Here is a 22,613-nt window from a genome sequence, read left to right as displayed (position 1 = left end):
GCATAGAATGATTGATAAAACGCTCCCTTGTTTTACCTCTGAAACTTCCAGCCTTTGTACTTTTAGTAGGGCTTCATGTGTTTTTCAGAGGCTTTTTAAACTAAAGACCTTCGGTAGCCTTCATGGTGTTTTTAAGCAGCAAGAGTTTGCCCTCAACAGATAAAACTTTGTTAAGCACTGAGAGATGAGCAAATATGGTGTTCGTAGCTGGTGCGAGTTCTGTCTTACTGGCTTGGCTAGTATTGTGAGGTTTGCTTTTCCAGATTGCACGGCTTCGTCAGGGCATTGGAAAGTTCCTCCTTGCCAGACTGCATGAATTATTTAGGCCTTGAGAGGCTGTGAGGCTCTGGAATGGTGGGAAAAACAGATCATTGGACACAATTGTCAGCAAAATCTCCAGCTCCCATCTCACACATCTCCAGCACAATTCAGACTGGAATTCGGCACTGGCCCGTATGGGTGCATTCACAATAAGCTGCCATAATTTCAGGGCCTCCAAAGAAGGCACTCTGGGCCACAACGTATAGATCAATTTGAACAAAAATTACAGGTCGGCGGGACATCACTATCTGATCTGAGCCCTCAGTACACTTGACTTGACTCCCTCTTGGGACCTATATGTCAGCCAGCAGGATTTAAGAAGTTAGCAAACATTAGCATGAACCGACTTTCTTCAATAGAAAATAGGGCTAACCTTTCTGCACGGAACCATGGTTGGAAGACCCTACGCAATTACAAACAATTGAAACCCTAGTGCTACCTAATGAATACCTACAATGAAAGCACTAAGCTACAGTTTATAAAGCTGAGAATGGGGGTGATCCCCCTATCCTGTCACCTTTCAAAATGGAAACGGGACTACGCTCAGGAAATGTGTTGTCTCTGCAGCCTACACAAGGAGGACATAACACACATACTGTACTTCCTCTTACAGGATAGAAGGGCTCTGCTACAAAGGGGTTCGATAGCAAAAGACATAAGATCTTGCAGAGAAGCGGTCCAGGCCATTTTGATCCATCGAATACCATTCTGAATTGTGCACTGGTCAGAATTATGGATCGCTTTTCCAAGCAGTTAGAGGAGGTGAGCTGTGAATGGGACAGACAGACTGGAAACTTGACCCCTCCTCCTCACTGACACTGCCGCTTTCAGCTACTGATCAACCGAAATGCCTCCAACCTTCAAATTATGCAAGGCACAAAAGGAGATTATCTGTCCAATTGCACCTTCCATATAACTTCTCCCCCTTTTTTTAGGAAACATGGCAAACACTCTTTTCCTAAATGATCTTAATCTACACAGCACCTTGGACTAAGAGGCTTTTATGATACAATGACTTTCTTTTTTTAATTCTCAATTGTTGAAAGCTAGTATATAATGATTTTTTTGATTTTATGACATAATGACGTTTTTTAACTCTTAATGTAAAAGCTACTATTTAATGAATTACTTTTTGTCTCTGTACACTACTGCAAAAGCTTTTAATAAATCATGAAATAAATGTATCTTATCTTACAGCCTACATGCGCAGTTTCAATGAAATGTCGACTTTGCATTTAAAACCTTTTACCATGCCTTTAGCTCCCCTTTTAATACATATAAGTCACCCCTAAAGTAGGCCCCAGGCAGCCTATAAGGCTGGGTGCTGTGCAAGTAAAAACCATGATATAAACTTTTAGGTTTTACCTGTTCTTGTAGTAAAAAACTCCCAAATTTGTTTTTCACTAGTGTGACGCCTACCTCTCTCACAGGTTACCATTGGATATTACCAATTACATCTATTCCTGATGGAAATGGAGTAGCCTAGGCATGGTTAGTACCAATGGATATGTAATTATAAATACTCTTTAAAGGTAAAGTTGAATTTATGATTACAACTTTAAAAATGCCACTTCTAGAAAGTTGGAGCCATACCCCGGTGCTGAACACATTAAACAGATACACGAAGAAAATGCATCCTTGTTGAAATGTGAAAAATATTTCTCCAAAAGACTGCTTGCAGAAAAGCGGATGGTCGGCAACACGAGCGGTACGGCATTTCTATTAATGAGAAGACGCTTACAGCTGATTCTATCCAGTCCCATCCCTGAAGAAAATCCTAAAAAGCATATTGGGATTTGAAACACGTCAGCACGCTTTACCATTGGGCAAACAAGTGTTTGAAATAGAATTAGATTCAAAGGGGATTACTCTCAAATATGTAAACACTTAGGCTTGAATACTAGTTCCCTTTGATCAGCAACCCCTGAATGTTTTGTTAACATAATTATGAACAACTCTGAGTAGGGCTGCTTTGTGAATTCTTGACTGGTTGAACATTCACATTTATTTTTGTCAGAAAATTATTTTAAATTATTGTGTCAGTTTGTTTTTATGTAAATGTATACAAGAAGTGTTATCTTGATCTGTGTTTGAATAATTTTCCTAAGTGTTTTCTTCTTGAAACATTTAAAGAATCGACATAATAAATTATGTAGACCAAGACATCTTGTAGTTTGGTCTAAGTTTGTTTGAAGTGAATAAAGGCATGCAAAACTGTCAGCTAGATCATTTGTTATTTGTACTGTTGGCATTTTTCTGTTCTTAAGTCCTGTGTGCCTCTCCTTGCTTTCAATGCATGTCTGGGCTGGGAGACAGCTGGGATTTGTGCATTCCTTATAGACAGTCACACACATTGGGAGCTGAGGTGTGTCACTCACCTCCTGATGGCTCATCACCAGGCTGATGAGCCTTCCTCAGATAGATGGGTAGGAGCTGACACTTGCACTGGAAAATAAAAATTGCTACCCCCGCCATTTTATCTTGTGTAGAGGAAAAGTATTGATAGGGGAATTCTCTAGCCTTTATTCCATGCCAGCCGTGTGCCAATAGGTGCGTTTCCTGCAACAGGCAGATGTCCGCCCCTGAATTTTCTAAGTATGACAGCATTGAGCATCGCTTATTGGCGCTATTCAGGCCTTTACCGTTAAGGGTAAGGGTGGTTAACTCCGAATCCAGCATGTTAGAGGAAGATTATCAAGCTGTTCCTGAGCTCGTGGCGGCTGGCTGAGAAATATAACCGCTCCACCTGCTACCTTTCCCCCTGTTGGCACACCAGCTCCCCACCCACCCCCCAACCCCAACTGCAAAAACTTTCCCCCCTAAAGTGTCCGAGACCACTGAAGAAAGCAATGTGCTTGTGGTAAATAAAGGTGTTACAGGGCATCTTGTGGCATGAGTGATTCCACAGGGCCCTTCGTCCCCCCGCCCGCCTCTCAAGCCCTGAAAATGTGCATGTCCCCTCATTCTGTCTCAAACACCATCTTGGGAGGTCGTGTCTCGGACGACTGTTGCAAGTGCTTCTCTACATTCCTGCGCCATGGCCTCTGGGTCAGGACCTCAAGAGGTTCCCGGAGATCGCCTTCTCCTTACTGTCTGCCAGCGTGCCAGGGGACAGGCATTTCCGTTTCCGGGCTCTGATGTCATAGTCCCAGAAGCTTACAGGCCTCGGAGAGCCAGGAAATTTGTTGAAGTTTGCCATTCCATTTGAATATTATGCGGAAGGGGTGCCCCCAGGAGAATGCCACCCCTTTCTCTCGCAGGTGTGCCGTAACGTCCTAAACTCTATCCCTTTCTGTAGAGTGCTGGCCGCAAGATACCAGGTAATGTTGCGACCTTGGTATCGGACAGGCTGCTGTAGTCGAGCTTCTCTGATGATGTGTTCCTTCAATGGGTAGTCCGGAAGGAAGGCTGTATATCTGGTGGTGGTGCATTTGGCCTGCCCCATCCTGTGGGCTCTATCTATGCGTATCTCTGTCTTGGGGGGAGCTGCCAGAATCTCGCGGAACAGACCCTGTAGGTACTGGGTGATGTCAGACCCCTCTGCTTTAGAGGGTACCCCACAAACTCGAATGTTATTCTGCTGAGAGCAGTTTTCAAGGTCCTCAGAATGGGCCTGCAGATCAAGTTGTTGGTCCCTCAGACAGATTACCTCCTGTTGCAATTGTGAGACCTCCTAGCTTTTGGCCTGTCCTTGGTCTTCTATGGCTACCATCCTGTCACCGAGGGTGTCCACCTCCCACTGAAGCTCACGGACCTCCCCCGCTACTTTGCTTTTCAATGTGTGTCAATCCTCATGGAGTGTGTTGAATAAGGTCTCCAGCGAAGATTTGGTTATGGGGGCATCTACCTTGTCAGACTCGGCGGTGGCCTGGGATGGTTTGGAGAGCATCTCCTTTAAAGTGCGTTCCGTCTTTCCCCGTTGTGTTGACATGGCTTCTGTTGGGTTGGCAGCTCCCGTAGAACTAGTTGATCATTTTACAGCGCGGAAAGAGGTTCCTCCTATGTCTGGGTCGATATTTCCGTGCACTGCTAATCCTTTACCGATGCAGCAAGGTGAAGAAGGAGTGGGGAGTAAGTGCCCGAAGGAGTCTGCACTGGATATCCTTCCTGTGTGTGGGGCCCTTCTGTCCACTGGTTAGTGGTTGGGGGTGATATTAGTGGAATTACTGTTCTCTTGTGCTGCCGTCTGGAGAGAGGGAATCCCGTTGCCCACTTCAGGGCTTCGTGAGCCACTTCTCGACCCCCGTCACAGCTTAGCTAAGGAGCGGCAGAAGACAGTTTCCCAAAAGATTCTGTGCCTATGAGTTCCTCGCATGCTGAGTGTCTCCCTCCGAGGAGTTACTAGTTGGGTCGAAGGGGTCCCGCAGTCCGGCTGTGTGGAAACCTCCCCCGGCACCCCAACAAGGACCACAATCCGCCGCTGGTGAGCGTGCCCAGAGACTGCCTCAGGATAGATTCAACAGGGCCCCAGCGATGGAGGATCCCTCATGGGTCGCCAAAGGCCGGGCACTTTTCCCCACTATGCGAGGCTTTCTCTCCTTGTCACCTTCTGTGGCAAGATGTGGCCTCCCCCGTGTCTTCGGCCATCCGCTTGGGGGTACTACTGGGTCCCCGGGGGCAACCCAGGCGCACCACCCCAGAGGCACTACCGCAGAGCCTGCCGACTGTGCTGGCTGACGTTCCATATGCGCACTCGGGGGTCCCGCTCCTGTGTCTTTCAGATTCCCGTGTCTGCTGTGCCCACCGCAGGCCCTCCGCAGTTACACTAGGCCTCAGGCAACCATCGGGGAGAAGGCCCCAGTAACGGCACCGCCGGCGTCCACTGAATTAGCCTGTCTGCATGGTCGCTGGCCTCATGCGCTCTCCTCCACTCTGCTGGTCTGATCCAGGCACCAGGGTCAGCCTTATGTGGTGGGCTACTCCGAGGACCTGAGGGCCACTGGGCACTGCGCCACTGCCTCTGACCATTGCGGGAGACCAGCGAGGGAGCAGCAGTCCAACCACAGGGAAGCCAGTCAATTATTTTGGCCGAGGCCCTCGCTAACAGTGCGTGGGCCACTGATCTGCGCTAGGCTCCGCTTACCGCTTTCTGCGTTGAGTCAGAGTTGGCAGACGTCCGTCGTTTTACAGTGCCCCTCTGCTTTCTGCTCCCACAGTCGCCTCCAGCAAAGGTGGTGGTGACGAGGGCTATCCTCATACCTGCTACCATTCCAGCCACGGAGCGCCAGATGTTTCCCTGGCCGATGCTCCATGTTGCACCTCTGTCGGTCCTCCCCCGGCCGCGGCCTCGATCTGCGTCTCAGGCCTCTCGTGCGTGGCTGCACCCTCAGTCTCGCATGCGGGCAGGGGCTCCGCTCCTCACTCGGGGGGCCATCAGGGATTCAAGGAAGGAAGGCGCTCGTCCGTCAGTTTCTAGAGCGCCTCCAATTCCACATTCGGCATCGGCTGCGGGGTCTGTCTGTCAGGCGCCAGCATCTATCGGGATCCAGGTGCCATTTTCTCCCATTTCCATTGCCCTGTTGTCCGGCTCCGATCAATGAGAGCGTTTGGTCCCCAGCCTCAATTTCTCGTATACAAAGCTACAGACATGCTGAGGAGCACTTCCTCTACTCCCAAAGTGCTATTAGGTGGTGATTTTATCGGTTCTAGGGCAGATAGGACATTGACGAGCGGGGAGACGAAGTAACACACGTCTTCCCCACTCGCTATCTTGGCCATGCCCCCTGTACAGTGCTGTTTTTAACACATTTCCAATACACAGTGTATGATTTGTATGCATCACCATACACAGAGATAGCAGTTGTGTTATCCTGGTCACATGGACCTTGGAAAACTGACCCGCAGGAGATTTCCTAGGTAAAAAGGTCCGAAGAGAGGATGCCTGGGAGGACAGTTGGCAGTACTTGTTGGGGAAAAGAAGTAAGAACTATTATAGGATGAGTCTTAATAGCAATAAGAAACACATTGCAGATCTGCCAACAAAGGAGAGCAGGCAGAGCTAAAGAGGGTTTTGCCCCGTGCAACATCTTAAGTATGTGTTAAGCTGTCAGTGGAGATTCAGGCAAAATAGTAATTAGTCTCACGGCAAGTTGCAACTTGCCAATGTGAAAAATGTTATGACCAGTGCAAGCCTTACACTCCTTTCAACACAGGGTAGCTGTCACAAGGTCTCTTTCATCACTATAGTGTGAAACATTTGCAAGATGATATTACACCTTACAAAATGGCTACTCAATACATTTAAATTACAGCATGACACTGAATGTAAGTGTTCCCAGCATTTGAAAATTAGATACTAAAATTAACTTTTATAAATACATGTACTTCTGGGTGGCATATATCATCAGAATAATGTGTAAAAGCTACTCCTTTTTTTGCTCGCAGAGCTTAATTGGTTGAAAAACAAAGTGCTCCGCACCTGATCCAGGAACATGGAGAGATATCTCATCCATGTAAATAAACCAGCTGGTTTGGGCTGTCCACCACTACCCTGGACTTCAAAACGCCAGTCCACAGAGGTGTGGCTACCCATCTTCACCTTCAGTTTCAGAGCCCAGGCTCTAACATTTACAGAGGTGGAAGCATGGCTGGCACATTATCACCTGTCCGTCTGAGTGCATTGGGTTTTTCTGTTCATTGTGGTGATCATACTCACATGTAAAGTTGTTCTCCATCAGGTATTAACACAGCCAGTGCTGTACATCCCTGGCCACGTTTCATGCGTATTCCTATTATAGCACATTGTTTACTGATGGTGCAAATCAATAAAATGAAGCTAAAACACGTGAAACACAGGTGCAAAGCCCATTTCTTCTCCATATGTCTCAATTTCATTTGCAGTTGTGAACTATTTTGCAGTAAAACTATGAACATCAAGTACAATTGCTATGTGTGCTAATGTTTACATTAATAATACAAACACAAGGAGATGATGGACGTAGAGCTGAAACTTTTGAGACACTCTCCCTCAGTCACAGGTCTGGGTTGAATCCATCGTTCTTTAGCTCACTTTGCCACCTCAGTTCAGACCCAGCTATATGTAAATCAGTTTTTACCCTGTGCCTCATGGGAGCAGTCCAACCCAAAATGTCGGAACCGGAAACAAGCATCCTGGGACCAGTTTCTGGGTAACACTCCTCATCAGCCAGCTTGAATCCACATGCAAAGAGATAATACTGACAGTGAAAATGACCACCAAAGAGGCCTACTTGGAAGCAATATTTTCAGGAAAAAATAACATGTCAATTGAAACAAACATATGAAAAATGCATTTTTAAATGGACATATTAAGAGACTTATTGCGATTTACTCTTTAAAATTAGAAAATCGTGCTACTGGTGCCATCAAAATGACAAGGTCCATTGATTTATTGCCGACCTCGTTGTTTCAAGTGCTCCAAGCAGGCAAGGTCTTGAGTGGAGAAAATAAGTGGATCTTAGGAATCACTGGCTCTCATAAATCCTATTTTCTAAAAGGCTCCTGAGGGTCCCCGTGGTATTCAGCTTATGACTCTGTGGCAGACAGAGTTGCCAGATGATTTCTCAGGGCAAAGGCAATGGGCCACTAAAGTCAAGCACCAATGCAACAATGTATAAGCAACGAGTGTAAGTAATAAAAATATGTTCTTATCGGAAAGGTTCTCTTAAAGAGCAGAAAGTGGTGTATAGGATTAGTTAATAACACTTAATTATACATTGTCACTGTATAAACCTACCACACAAAACAAACATTTAGCAAAATGTAATTCCATACATAAGAGCAACCAATGTGATTCAGCAGCAAAATAACAGAAATGTAACTTTGGATGAAGCCAGTAGAGATACACCCGTAAAGAAATCCACTTTATAGTCCATTAGAGAGACAGCATTTAAAATACATATTTAAAGTTTGGTTGTGTCAACAAATAATCTGATGAAGCTGAGAAAGTACAAGAAATAGGACATACATTTATGACAGGGGTGGTAGTTTTAAAATTTGACCAAAGGTCATAAAAATGCGCCTTCTATTAACCCTGCAAGATTAATGGGCAAAGGCTGTGTGCATTAATTGTCATTGGACTCTGTTTATGCTGCTGTTTTCTCAGCAAGAAACTACACAACAATCGCCTTGATTCAAAAACACTTTGCTTTGACTTATGCCTGTAGTACTTCTGAATCTCAGTATATCATGTGTAAGCCAGGAGAACCATATGAGGAAGTCAAACTGGTCATAGTTCTATCTTTGTGAATCAGCCCCACAGTTCCTGCTGATGCTTCACTGTCAGGGAAGTCTGTTTGACACAAAGAAAGTACAGTGGGTCAGGTACAGAATTTGAAACATGCTTATCTCCCAGAACCATGCTGGTCCCTGTAAATGTCATGTAAGCAAATGTGTAGAAGGATATATTAATTGAATGATATTTAAATGAACTTGCAGCAGGGTCATTACCTCTGACATGTACTGTGCTTAACACATCCAACCACATAGAGTCTGCAGTGTATGCATCTTCAGCCAAACAAAATAGTCAGAGACAGCAATAGCATTAACCTGGTCACATGGATATTGTGAAACAGACCCACAGGAGATTACCTTAGAAAAAAAGCCGAGAAGAAAGGGTGCTTGGGAGGTGAATTGGCAAAGGGTCTTTGAGAAACCAATGCATCAGCTGCCATACAATGGGTACTGCACTGAGAACCACATTGCACATCTGCCAACAAATTATAGCAGACATTGCTTATTAGACCTTTGTCCTATGCAACACTTAACACTTATGTTAAGCTGTGATTGAAGATTGAGGCAAAACAGAAATTAGCAAACTGCAAGTTGCAACCTGGCAACGTGAAAATGTGCTTTCTATTTATTATTTTGTAACCGTTGCAATTCCTGCTCTCCTTCCAATCCTCCCACTCTTTTAAACACATCACAGTCTCTTTCACCCACTAAAATGTGAAATGTTTGCAAAATGAAATTAAAAGTTACAAAATATACCCTTAGCAGAAAATAAAACATCCAGATTTGAAATGGCTACCCAATAGAGTTAAAGTACAGCATAACTCTTATTTTAAGTGTTTCCAGGAAATAAATAATAGAGAATAACTAAATCTAAAAAAAACACATATACCTGTGGGTATAATATTTTGCCGAAAAACCAAAGTAGTATAAGTCACTCCCTGTTTTTCGCTTGCTGAGCTAACTTACTTTTTTAACAAATGTGTTGTGCAGATGATCCAGGGACATGAAGAGATCTCTTATCCATATAGAAAAGACAGCCGATTTGGCCTGCCCATCCCCCCTTTCCTGGATTGAAACACGGCAGTCCGGAGAGGTGTGGGCTATCCACATTGACTCTGATTGGCTGCCCACAAAACGATACTGCTCCCAGTCCCAAGAGAGAAAGAAGACAAATTCTAGGGGGCTTACTCAAAAGCCATTTGCACCAAGTTTGCGACTCCGGGGCATCATTTTTGTGACGGCCCATAAGCACAAATTGGATCATCATATTTGCGAAGCCATGAAAAGCCACTTTGCGTGGGGTTTCATGGGCTCGTAGTGCAAGTCTCTGCCTTGCCTTACTCTGCGTCAAAGAGGAATTCCATGGGTGTTTCTGTGGGTGTGCCATTGTGACACCCATGGGCTTTGACGCTGCCACAAATTTACAATATCTTGTAAACCTGAGGTAGTGCCAAAATCTTGCGCCTTACTAGATCAGGCGTAACAAGTTTACATTTTTACATTTCTCCTTGTTTTTTAATCTTTCCACTCGGGCTGCATTCTGCAGCACACGTAGAAAGAGGAAAACGCCTCTTGTAATTGTTTTTGTGCAGGAAGGTGCCTGTTCCTGCACAAAAACAATCCTGCCAACAACACAGACACCCTGCACCATGGTGCCTGCATTGGTGATTAGATGCAAAATGTACGCCAGCAGGAAGGACATAAATGTATTGTATCATGTAAATATGGTGCACTCCTGCCCTATCGAATGGGCGTAGGACAGTATAGCAAAATGACTTGCTGCCCTGCCCTATGACAGTTTCTTGTAAATAAGCCCCTAGATTTTTAAATTGGAATTTGCTGGATATCAAATAGACTAATTCTGTTTTAGATCCAATAGAAATGACCTTGTCATTTCATACAACAAATATAAAATTGCTTGTTTTAGTTTTGTTAGGAATAAACTATAAAGGCTTTGGTGGAAGGCCTGGTGGTTTAACTACTGTTTGAATATTTTTTGGTTAAAAAAAAAAAAACACTTCTCCAAAAATATGATTGAGATAGTCACATTGTACATAGATTCTGTCTGTCTTTACCCTTTATAGAGTTGGGTGATGCAACGCCCATACTAGGCACAGATATATTGCTCTGAGCTGCCCTTAGACAACCTCCCCACCCACAGGCCCCCAGTTTCTATTTACTTGAAAACTATACTGGAAACATACTGAATCTTCACTTTCATATTTGCACATTGAAAATCAATTCTCTGTTTTCAGCACTTAAAATATATTCATTTCAGCTTAGGCAGTGTTTGACTCAGCATCAGCAAAAGTACACACTATTTATTTTTTCTTAACACAAGGCCAGGTTTAATAGTAGCAGGCTCTGCATATTGATGGCAGAGACTACAGTGCTGCACTTAGAGAGCTTTGCTCACCTTGCCTAGTCTTGACCAGGGAGATAGGGCAGGAGAGCTTGGCATTCCATGGTTTCTCTGGTCAGGACTTGCCTTGCCAGTATAAGGGGAAGCAGACAACATGCGGCTATCAAGCTGCTCGTGAATAGTCAGGTACAGAAATAACCACTCTGATGATCCATGGGCAACATGATGCCAGCCTCTTCAAGCAACAATCAGTCAAAAGTAAACCTGTGACTACTTGCTCGCTGCTTTACAGCCCTATCGTAGCACAGAAGGCCTATTTACAAGGAGGCTGTCTTTTTCAGCTGTGTAATGAGACAAGCCGAGCCCATGGCAGGCTGTGGAAAGACTGATGTATCCATGGCAACTCTTAATTATGAACATCATTTGGGTGTTGCCAGGGGTCGCAATTGTGGCTTCTGGATTGCCCCCTGCAACCCCTGAAATTGTTCTCACAAGCCCTGAATTTGCAACTGTTTCAATGTTATCCCATCAGCTAAAGGTTTGCTGAAAGTGTTACCTAGCAACACACATCCTTCAAGGCCTCTCACGCCCACGTCTCCACCAGGCAGAATACACTTCACCTGCAGGGTCTGGGAGAATTCTGAAGCATTGAGAACTAGCTACCAGGGCTGCTGTTGGGAATCTTTGCCTGTTTTCATGAACTGCTGGACGTCAGGCCCAGGGGAAAGTGTAGAATGCTCATAAGCATCATTTGTGATCCCTGTTTTTCCCCTTACAATCCCTGGCACTGCGTGTGCGAACCCTGTTCTCAGAAGGAATAAAATCAGTGCCAAGAACATAGGTGGGCCTCTGCACTTCTTATTTTTGTCTATTTTTTGTTATACTAATAGTTAATAATATTGTATTCTTCACTGTTAGTGCAAGAAAATATGAATCACAGTTAGCTGCAATGATAGCAACTAAGGTAAGTAGAAAATGATTTTAAATATAAGTTATGTGCATGCTTGTGGGTCAGAGTGTTTATGTGAGAGATTGCGTATGTATGTGTGACCAAGTGTAAATATGTGTATATAAGAGTATTGGTCTGTAACAGATAGTGAGTGAAAAATTATATGCGTCAGTAATTATTGCTGAGTATTAATGAGTGAATATTAGTGACTGCAAGTAATTGAGAATGAATAAGAATGAGTTTTAAGGGAGCTAGCCCTTAAATACTGAGGTACTTTTTGACATAGGGTTGCTTGTGATATTTGGATGGCATACATTGAAACATTCTGACACTGGCATATTGGGACTTCTATAGCAAAATGCTAGCCCTGGCACAATGGCACTAATTTGTGAAATGTGGTGACATCCATAGCACATTTTGGAAAAAATGTGGTCAACCCCTGCGTAGTTTCAGGTTTAGTTGGCTTGGAACATCAGGAGAGGATTCAAAAATGTAATAAGTGACCTTTCAGAGCCTATGGCGTTTTAGAAAATGTATGCAAAGATTGTGGTTTAAAATGCACTATTTGACCACATACTTTAAAATGCGTTCTCAGGGGGAAATAACCCCATAGGAGAGTCCAGCTTTCTTGCTTTGCCCACTCACTTACAATTGAGGTAAGAATTAAATTTCAGAGCTTTCAGTCAGCACCATAATTTAGGTGGCATCTCCAGTGCACCTTTGTCTTCATTGTGTTGTTGAAATAATCATGCATTTATAGTGGAACTTTATTGATGTCAACTATTGTAATCGTCATGGTATAGGTCCTGTTACATGACTTCCTGGAAAAATCCACTCTCTTATCCTGCATTTTCACAGCCTGAGGCATGGACATCTGCCTCAGATGTCTTGAACTCCATGAGAGATGAATGGTATTGCAGAGAGACGAGGAACTATTTGCTTGCCTTTAAATTTCAATGTGGTGATGAAGGGAACAGGCACTAAATGCGTTAGTCCAACCAGAGTGAATGGCACTTGGTGAGGATGCCAGTGCTGGACTTCCCTGGACCCATGGTTCATGGTCTTTACAATTCATTTGCAGAGAGGAGTGCATTTGGTTTGATTGTGTTTCACAAGTTGCATTCAGTTCTTCACTCCAAGCTGCAGCTGGATCCCACGACTTTTCAGTCACAATGAACCGAACATATCATAGCCATTTGCACAATGGCACTAATTCAAACACAAATGCCAACTCAAACAAGACCCTCATTGTGAGTTGCCCTTGAATGTTGAAGTTTCTAGACATTCCTGTTACTGGTGCCACAGAAGTGGCATGGTCCGTAGATTTAATGCAAACCCAGTTGTTTCTTTCTTAAGATTGTATTTCCTCAAAGCAGACAACATCTTGATTAGTGAAAAAACACAAAGAAATATGGAATTATTAATTTCTTAGAATTTAGTAATTCCATATGTTATAATGTAAAGTAAAGAGAGTAAGTCAAAAAATCTGTTCTTACCACATGGATTTTCTTAATTAAAGAGAAGAAAGTGAGGTATAAGGTTAGTTAATTACACTTAGTAATACATTTTCAGCATATAAATCCACCACAGTTATGTCTCAAACAATGTGTTAAATATGAGCATGAAAGCCATGTAAAACTGGATCCACACAGTTGATCCCCAATCCCTGGAGTTTACATTTTAATTGCATATTAATGAAGGGGTGATACTGCATGGCACTGTGCTTACATTCCCACAGTTCTGTGTAATTCATGACCCTGGTGCTTCACTTTAGACATAGGCATGTTTACAACTGTCTGATGGCTAGCTTCGATTTGCTTATCTATTGCCTTGATCCTTGCCTGCTCCTATTGCACCCAGATATAAATAAGAAGTTGTGAGAAATTGGATTGTGTGTTGACTGGGATGAGAGCTCTTCTCAAGCAATAGCCACAATCACTTGCATGATGACTCCCAAGAGTCACTAAATTATCCAGTGCTTAACCCTGAGTAACTTGGCAAAAAAAGCAGTCTGGCTTAACTTAGAGGCAATGTGTAAGGTATTTATCCAGCACATAAATTGTTTTAAAGTGAAAACATAACAGAAGAAAAATCCTAAGCAATTTTTAAAATACAGAGCACATGTTAATAAAATAGTTTACATCAAAACAACAAAATTCAATAAGTGTAATCAGATCTTTGAATTTTTAAACTTGTTTGTAAGAACTATCACCTAAAAGTTGAAAGCACCAACCGTGGACATCTAGTAGCACGAGACCGGATTAAAGTAAAAAAGTATGACCGACCGTGATGGAGCGTGGTTCGAATACACAAAGTGGATTGGGCCCAGTCAGTGCTTACCTTCGGACTTAGAAGAAATTCTGAGAATAAGTGTCTGAGAAGGCTAAGTTTAGTGGGGCAAGGCTGCAGGAGATTTTTGAGGAGGGAGCTTCATCATCGGATAGCCTTGGGTCGAACCCGCGGTGAAGATTTCTACATTTGTTCTTAGACTTTGTCGAAGGACCCCTAAAAAGGATTTGCTGCTGAAGAGAAGAATGTAGAAGGAGATGCCAGTCTCCTCCTGCTTCTCAGAGCAGTTTTTGGTCAACATTTCTCTGTCCTCAGTTTTGGGATTTGCCCAACTGGGCAATTTTAGCACCACAACCAGAGGTTCAAGGCTGGTGGGACAGCTCTTGGATGTTAAAAACTCAATGTGGATAGGTCCAGGTGTGGGTTCAAGATGGTGGGTGCCTTTTGTGTTTCTGTGGCTCAACAGTAGGCCAGAAAACTAGCCCTTGGAGTCACTCTTGCATCGTTGGGTTCAGGTGAAGGGCTCACAACAAGGCTGACATCTGAGATTTCAAAGTAGGCTCCAGGCAACAACGCATTCCCTTCAAGTACAGCAAAACGCTCTTGCAGAGTGCACAGTAGCTGGCTGTTCACCACAATTCCAATTCCAAAGATACTAAACATGACATAGCTACCCGTGGAATTTCCAATGTTATTGTATGGGAGGGGTAGGCCTCACAGTAGTGAAAAACAAATTTGGAAGTTTTTCACTACCAGGACATTTAAAACCTAAAAGTACATGTCAAGCCTTTCAATTACACAGTACCCTGCCCTACGAGCTATCTACTGCCTACCTTGAGGGTGACGTATATGTAATGAAAGCAGATTTTAAGGCTCAGCAAGGGGCTTTAATGCCAAGGTGACATTGCAGTTTAAAACTGTATTCAGGCTGCAAAAGCAGACCTTGGATATGTAGTAAACTGCTACTTAAGTGGGTGACACAATACATTTTGGCAGCCCACTGGTAGAATTTAATTTACAGGCCCCAGGTATATGGTATACCACTTTACAAGGGAAGTCATAATAAGTCAAATAAGCAATTGGGTGTAGGCCAGTTGCACTATGGTTTAGGAGAGTGAGCACAAGCTCTTTACCACTGGATAGCAGTGGTAATGCTTAGAGTCCTTAGGCCAACAAAAATAAGAATAGCAAAAAGGGTGAAGGTGAGGCAAAAAGGTTGGGGGAAGGCCACCCTAAGGCTGACAGGACTAACAGAAAGCAAGTTATTGTTCCCAAAACACACCTTATCTTTTACTTCTTCTGTTCTGGAAGTCTTTTAGTTCACAAAACTAAAACATGGAAGTATACAGAATTTAAAAGAAATGGATCGACTTCCACAAATGCATGATACCAATCTTATGCAGGCTTATTTTAATATGTTCCTTAAAGCTATGAATATAATATTGTTTGACAAGTAGTAGCGTGATTCTTTGGTGTAGAACATTTAGTCAGTATAAACTATGCCCAGGTAGGGAAAGAGCAGACTTTAAAAATCTTGACCTAAGTGTTGAAGGTGTACTTTTGAAATATCTATATATCTTGTGATTGTCTAACAAAATTGTATATTGCAAATGTTTGTAGCAGTATCTAGTGTTACAACAAACGACAAAGAACAGGTTGTGCAAACACAGCACTTTTTCTAAGTCTACTAGCTTGAGGAATGGACATTATCCTGCGCTCATGGCTGAAAAATGCGACAACTGATCGACTGGAACAATACTTATTTCAAAATTACATTATGTCTTGAAGGCTAAAAAGTGGTTAAATATCTAGTGCACTACTTCAGGCAGCCCGCACCTCAGTCAAATATCAGGTCTCCTTAACAAGGGTAACTGCAGAGGCCCTCTTTTACTATAAGTCTTTTCAAATTCCATACAACAATGTATGCTCACTTTAGCTTGAACTCAGGTAATACCACTGCTTCTGACAAATCAATAATAACATAAGGACGACCTGATACAATGTCCTCAGTGGCACTACTAGGTTTTCACATACAAGGTCCTCGGAGAATTTTGAGTAATTTATGTAACACCACTAAACCTTGCAATCAGAGTATAAAACTGAAGCAAAGGTACCTATTACTATTTGGGAAGGCACTGATGAAGTGCTGCACACCTTAGCACAATGGCTAAACAATAAAAATGTACAATCCATAAATCTTGCATCTTTAATCTTATATTCTCTTTTAAATTACTGCTAGGTTGAACCTTTGCAGAAGCCAATAATAACAATGGACTGCTGCTTAGAATGTCTTGATCCAAACCTCAAAGTCACCAAGTCTAACTTGACCAGGAAATTAAACAGGATGTGGAAAATACTCATTCTGCCCTGTCCTGGACATCCCCCGTCGCAGCCACATCTCCGGACACCTGAGAGAACTATACTGGCTCCCGGTCAACAAGAGAATCACCTTCCGTCTCCTCACCCACGCACACAAAGCCCTACACAACCAAGGCCCAGGATACCTCAACAGCCGCCTCAACTTCTACGCTCCCACATGCCAGCTTCGATCAACCGGCCACGCCCTCGCCACCGTCCCCCGCATCCGAAGAGCCACCACAGGAGGAAGGTCCTTCTCCTACCTGGCCGCCAAGACTTGGAATTCCCTCCCGACCCACCTCCGCCTGACCCAGGACCACCTTGCCTTCAGGAAGCAGCTCAAGACCTGGCTGTTCGAGCAGTAGCGGACCCCCCCTCCCCTAGCGCCTTGAGACCCTCCGGGTGAGTAGTGCGCTATATAAATGCTTTGATTGATTGATTTTGAAAACCTACAAAAAGGAATGCCCCCAAAAGGACATCCACTATCTTCATACCCTTTGCAATAACCTACTTTCTAGGCAATTCTTGCTCCTCCACAATAATTGTGAATTGTGAAATTGTGTGAGCATGACCACTGACCTGGTCAGTGTGACTGTTCTCCCCCACACAGTTCCATCCCTAAGTGCTGCCCCCTGAGCCCCCTGAGCTCTGTTTGCAGGATGTTTGAGGCCCTCTTCCACCCGCCTGTGCCTCATCACTAGTGGTCTAGTGGGAGAGGACCCTGCTCTTCTGCTGTTCTGCCTCTGCCTCTCTTTGCCTCTTTCCTTTTGTGCCCTCCTTTTCTCTTCCCTTCATTTTGCTCTTTTGTCACTTTTCACTTTTTCACACCTAACTCTCCTCACTCTTTACTTTATTTTACCCTTGCTCTTCCCGTGTGTCCTTCCCACTCCCACCTCCCTGCTGACCCACCCTCCCCCAATTCCTACTTAATTGTGGCCACACTAGTGGCGCGCCAAAGGAGTGCCAAAGGCAATCTTGTCTGCGCCCATCCACCACCCAACAGCGACAAATGCCAGAAACCTTGGTCCTCTGACCCACCACCACTACAACTCCAGCACCCTCCATGATCTCAACTCTGGATGCAGCAACAACTGCCAGCTCTCAACGCCATAGCCCTCTCTCCTGTCTACACTGCTGCCGCACCTTTACCCACCTCCATACCCCAGCAGCACCTCCCAAATTACAGAAACATCACTGCTCAAAAACCACTCAACTGCATCCTCCTCAATGTATGTTCCCTACACAAGCACACCATAGAAATCTGGGACTTCCTCAACACCTACTCACCCGACATCGCCTTCCTCACGGAAACCTGGACCAATGACAACTCTGCACCCAAAATTGCCACCGCCATATCTGATGGATACAAGATCTTATGCAAAGGCTGTCCCATCCATCTAGGAGAGGGCATCGCAGTCGTTCACAAAACCACCCTCCACATGACCACCCTCCCAGATGACACAACGACCCTCATGGAGCACCTCTACTTCCAGATCCAGACTAACCCCAAAATGACTCTCCGTGCAACCCTCAATTACAGGACTCCCATCCCCTGCGCTCCCTTTACTGAAGTCACCACTGACCTCATTACACCCCACGCTTCGCATCCACAGACTACATTCTATTCGGAGACCTAAACTTCCACCTAGATAACCACCATGACTCAAACATCGCCTCACTCCTAGAACACCTCGCCAACTGAAATAATTAGTCATCTCCCCCATGCTCACAGCAGGACACACACTCCACCCCATCTTCTCCAGAGGAAAGAGCATCTCCTACAGCCACACCACAGATCTCCTCTGGACAGATCACCACTGCATCCAGTTCTCCTTAAAAAAACCACCGTACATAGGCACGCTCACTGCCTCCCCAACAGAAGCTGGAACAAAGTCCCCAGCTCACATCTGCCCTTGTCAGCATTCCACCAACGACTACGTCAGATGCAAACAACACCTCTGGACCACAAACTGCGCTGACACACTCACCCCCTTAAGAAAGCCACCGGAAGGCACATTAAGAAAGCAAGCTGGTTCACCCCTACACTCCAAGAATCCAGCCTACAAACTAGCCACCACCGTACACCACCAACTAATCAAAACACGAGGAAATAACCCTGCAAGACAGAATCCTCACCAATGCACACAACACCAGAGAACTTTTCTTTTTCCTCAAGAAATTCACCAAACCCTGTGTTCCAGGGATTCTGCTTATGCACAGAACTATGCGCAGGAAACCAGGACCTCAGAGAATTGTGGTGTACCAGAAACTCCCCTCAGAACCAAGAACCCCTTATCCGACTAGCTTAGGGTCCCATTCGTTATCCGAGATTTAGCTCGGCAATCCCAATGTAAAGACAACCCAGAACAAGCGACTTAGATATTCTCAGGAGTGGTGGGAATCCGAAATACCTGTTTGTATCTATATATCAGTCCACAACAGAATAACAAAGACACAGTAAAGTTTAAAGAGTTTATTTATAAACCTCGCGTCCTAAGATGCAGTACTTTGGCTAACACAAGCAGACAAATGGTTAAGATCAGAACCATCAGCATTGTTACAATACCATACAGAATGAAAGGAGCAATCATAATAATAATGACAGTGGAAAGCAACCACCCTCCTTTCTCTAGCAACTAATAGGTATTAGACTAATAGAAGGTCTCTTAGGCTTGAATGGGGGACCCCATACCGCATAGATCAGCTTAGTGGAATCACATCACAGGATCAGCTAGGCTCTCTCCTGCAACAGCTCTTCTTTCCGAATGCATCTAAAACATGCTACTCGGCAATATTAAAAGCACTCGTCCTTCAGATATTGGCGGCTGTATGTATGTTATGACTAAAAAGTGGTACGATCAATCTGAACACAACAACATGTACCTTCTAGTGACCCAGACTTGTTCTTTACATGATGTACAGACCAAGGGCACTGCTCACTGTTAAGGATGTTAAACAACAGACAGTTATCAATCGAGGCTAAGTCGAGTAAGGATTTCTAAAATGAATAACATGTAACAACAGTGTCGCGTGCAAATCAACAGAAGCAGCAAGATGGCTTTCTAACAGCTGACGCGGTTATGCTAACTTAGCGTTGTACATAGGGAGTGGCTAACCCACACTACACCCCCCCTTGATCGGACTACTAGCCACTAGGGGTGCACTTATCAAGAACGCAGAGTTCAAGTGAGAGAGAACGGAACCAAGGACATGAACTATAAGTCCATATAAGGTAAGTTCGGAAAAAAAAAAAAAAAAAAAGCAGAGAAAAAAACATTTAAAAAATGGGGAAAAACGACATCAATGGATGTACCATGACTTGACAACGTGAAAGAGTCAATCCATCGAGGTATAAGCACAGTAAGTTGCAACAGCTTCCAAGAGGAAATCATTGAAGCGTTCCGCAAAAGTATCTGCCATCCAATTCAGCAAGGGAAATGAACACACGTGTCTGCAACTATTGAAGCCTCCAGTACCACACGCGGACAACAGGCAGGTTCCTCAAGGTAACTCCTTTCAAGGAAGTCAATAGCGGCCTTTCCGATGTCCCAATTGCCAAGGATAGACGCGACGTGAGATCTAGCCTCACGACGCATGGGATATTGGGGTTGAGGCTGGGGATCAGACCGCAAAGGAATCTTATGGTTGGGAGAAAATTTATCCCAGCTCACCTGATTACGATATAACGCAGGCGCAAGCACCTGTGTCCACTCCCCGGCCAACCTGTTAGCATGTTCCATCGGCACTACGTGCCCAAAGGACGGGAGGATTACTTTCTCCCCTCTGGGAGCATCTAAAACGAAAGCCGGGGGCCAATCCGCCTCCGCCAAAAGAATATCATATGTGGAGGTCAGATTATCCCAAAAAACTACTTTAATTTTGCGTTGTATGTCACCCTCAATTAGAAGAACAATTCCAAATAATCGTTCAGGGGGAGCTACGCGAGTATCAGCAGTTTCAACACTTACAAATGTATCAGTTACTGTCGCCTCCAGATATGGACGCAGTGCTTGCCGCAGTACTGTAACTTCCGCCGCGCTGTCTAGCAGCGTTAGATCCCATGTCTGGTTCAGAAGCTGTGTCCGTACCATCTGAGGCATATCTCGCAGTTAGAGCAGCAACTTTCTTTTTCTGAAACGGGGGTCTTTGACGTGCAGACTCGTCCTGCTTGCCTTTAACTTCAGTCTGACGAGGTTGCTCACGACCTTGGGCACCCCTTCCTCTTCCACGGTCTCCGCCACCGGAGTGTGAAGCCGATGTTTCCTGTGAAGAACGAGGAGAGTGTTGTTCAGAAACCTGAAATCTATCAGGCGACTTTATAGTAGAACGATCGCGCAAATCATATTTGCGTTCAGTAGACTGAACTGGCGAGGCAGAACGAGACCTCCGTTTCTGTTGCTGTTTCCCCTGTTTTTTGGCTCGCCAACTTTCCTTCGGAAATTTTGGCTTTTCGTCTTTTGTAGACGAACTCACCTTAGACTGTTGTACTACATCAGGAATGATCACGGTGGGTTTCACACCCAAGGCGCTACGACCCACCATTCTGTAGGCTTTTGCAATAATTTTAGCAAATTCCCTGGGCCTGTCGACAGGATCCACAAGTTCCAGCATATTACCAACTTGGAACTGCATGGCATCACCTTTGAGGTTCCCCATCACCATGGAACAAACCACATCGAAACTGTCGACAAGCCTCATTCCCAATTTAATGGCCGCCTCTGCACCATGATTGTCTTGGACTTTCTTGATGACAGAGGATAGTAGAGACATAGACGGAGTGCCATAGCACTTCGAATAAGTCGCAGCAAAGACCTTGCCCCAATTGTCACAATCGACAATATCAGGGACCAGGTCCTTCGGTAAAGTAATGGTGAGTATCCTGTGTTTATCCACAGGAGAAGTATGTGGAAACACAGCTTCTAGTTGATCAAACTTTTCAGCAAGCCAGTAAGGAAATTCATCCTTACTCTGGGGGCACTTACCAACAACCGCATTAACCATAACAGGACTAATGACCACAGCATGATGGTCAGTCGTGTGGCCCGCAACAGCAGGTGCCCCCACCTGCACATTGCGAGACACGTACTGCACTAAAGCCCTATGGACCGTAATCAGGGCAGTGTGTAGTACTCGCAACTCAGTCACCCCTACTGTTAAGTAGTTGGGATGAGGCGTAAAACCGGCCAGCACTGGCCATGCAGCCCCTGCAATTGACAAAGGGCCCATTCTCGCTGGTGCCACCGTATGGGGAAGGGCGCCATTAAACCATATGGTATGCTGCCAGGCAGAAATAGGAATTTCCAGTGTCCTATACGGGGTATAAGCCGCAGGTACTTGTGTGGCAGTATAGGTGTGGAACGTATCATCATTCGCATCCACCTCTGGAAAAGTCACCCAAGAGTAAAACAACTCATAAGGGTATGCTGCATCAACACTCACCACAAAGACCACAGCCAGCCCGTCATCAGCCACCCCATACGTCCTTAAATGTTGGCATAGAGGAGTCTGACTATGTGCGGCAATGTCGACTGCCATCAGGACACTTTAAAGAGTTAACAACTATATCCACAGTAGCACTGGGGTTCAGAAAAAACTAACCTTTTTAATTATCAAGCTTGAAAGAACCTTTAGTCGAAACCTAGGTAGGTTAAGCCATCACTCCTGTTAACCGGAAACCAGAGTGAGGGCGTTGTGGACTAATACAAGCACTACTAAGGCGTTTCAGATCATAAGACCAAACGTTAGGTGCGCCATGTTGCAGGGATTCTGCTTATGCACAGAACTATGCGCAGGAAACCAGGACCTCAGAGAATTGTGGTGTACCAGAAACTCCCCTCAGAACCAAGAACCCCTTATCCGACTAGCTTAGTGTCCCATTCGTTATCCGAGATTTAGCTCAGCAATCCCTATGTAAAGACAACCCAGAACAAGCAACTTAGATATTCTCAGGAGTGGTGGGAATTCGAAATACCTGTTTGTATCTATATATCAGTCCACAACAGAATAACAAAGACACAGTAAAGTTTAAAGAGTTTATTTATAAACCTTGCGTCCTAAGATGCAGTACTTTGGCTAACACAAGCAGACAAATGGTTAAGATCAGAACCATCAGCATTGTTACAA

Source organism: Triturus cristatus, chromosome 8, assembly GCF_964204655.1.
Source record: "Triturus cristatus chromosome 8, aTriCri1.1, whole genome shotgun sequence".
Taxonomy (NCBI): domain Eukaryota; kingdom Metazoa; phylum Chordata; class Amphibia; order Caudata; family Salamandridae; genus Triturus; species Triturus cristatus.
This window is presented reverse-complemented; position numbering follows the sequence as displayed.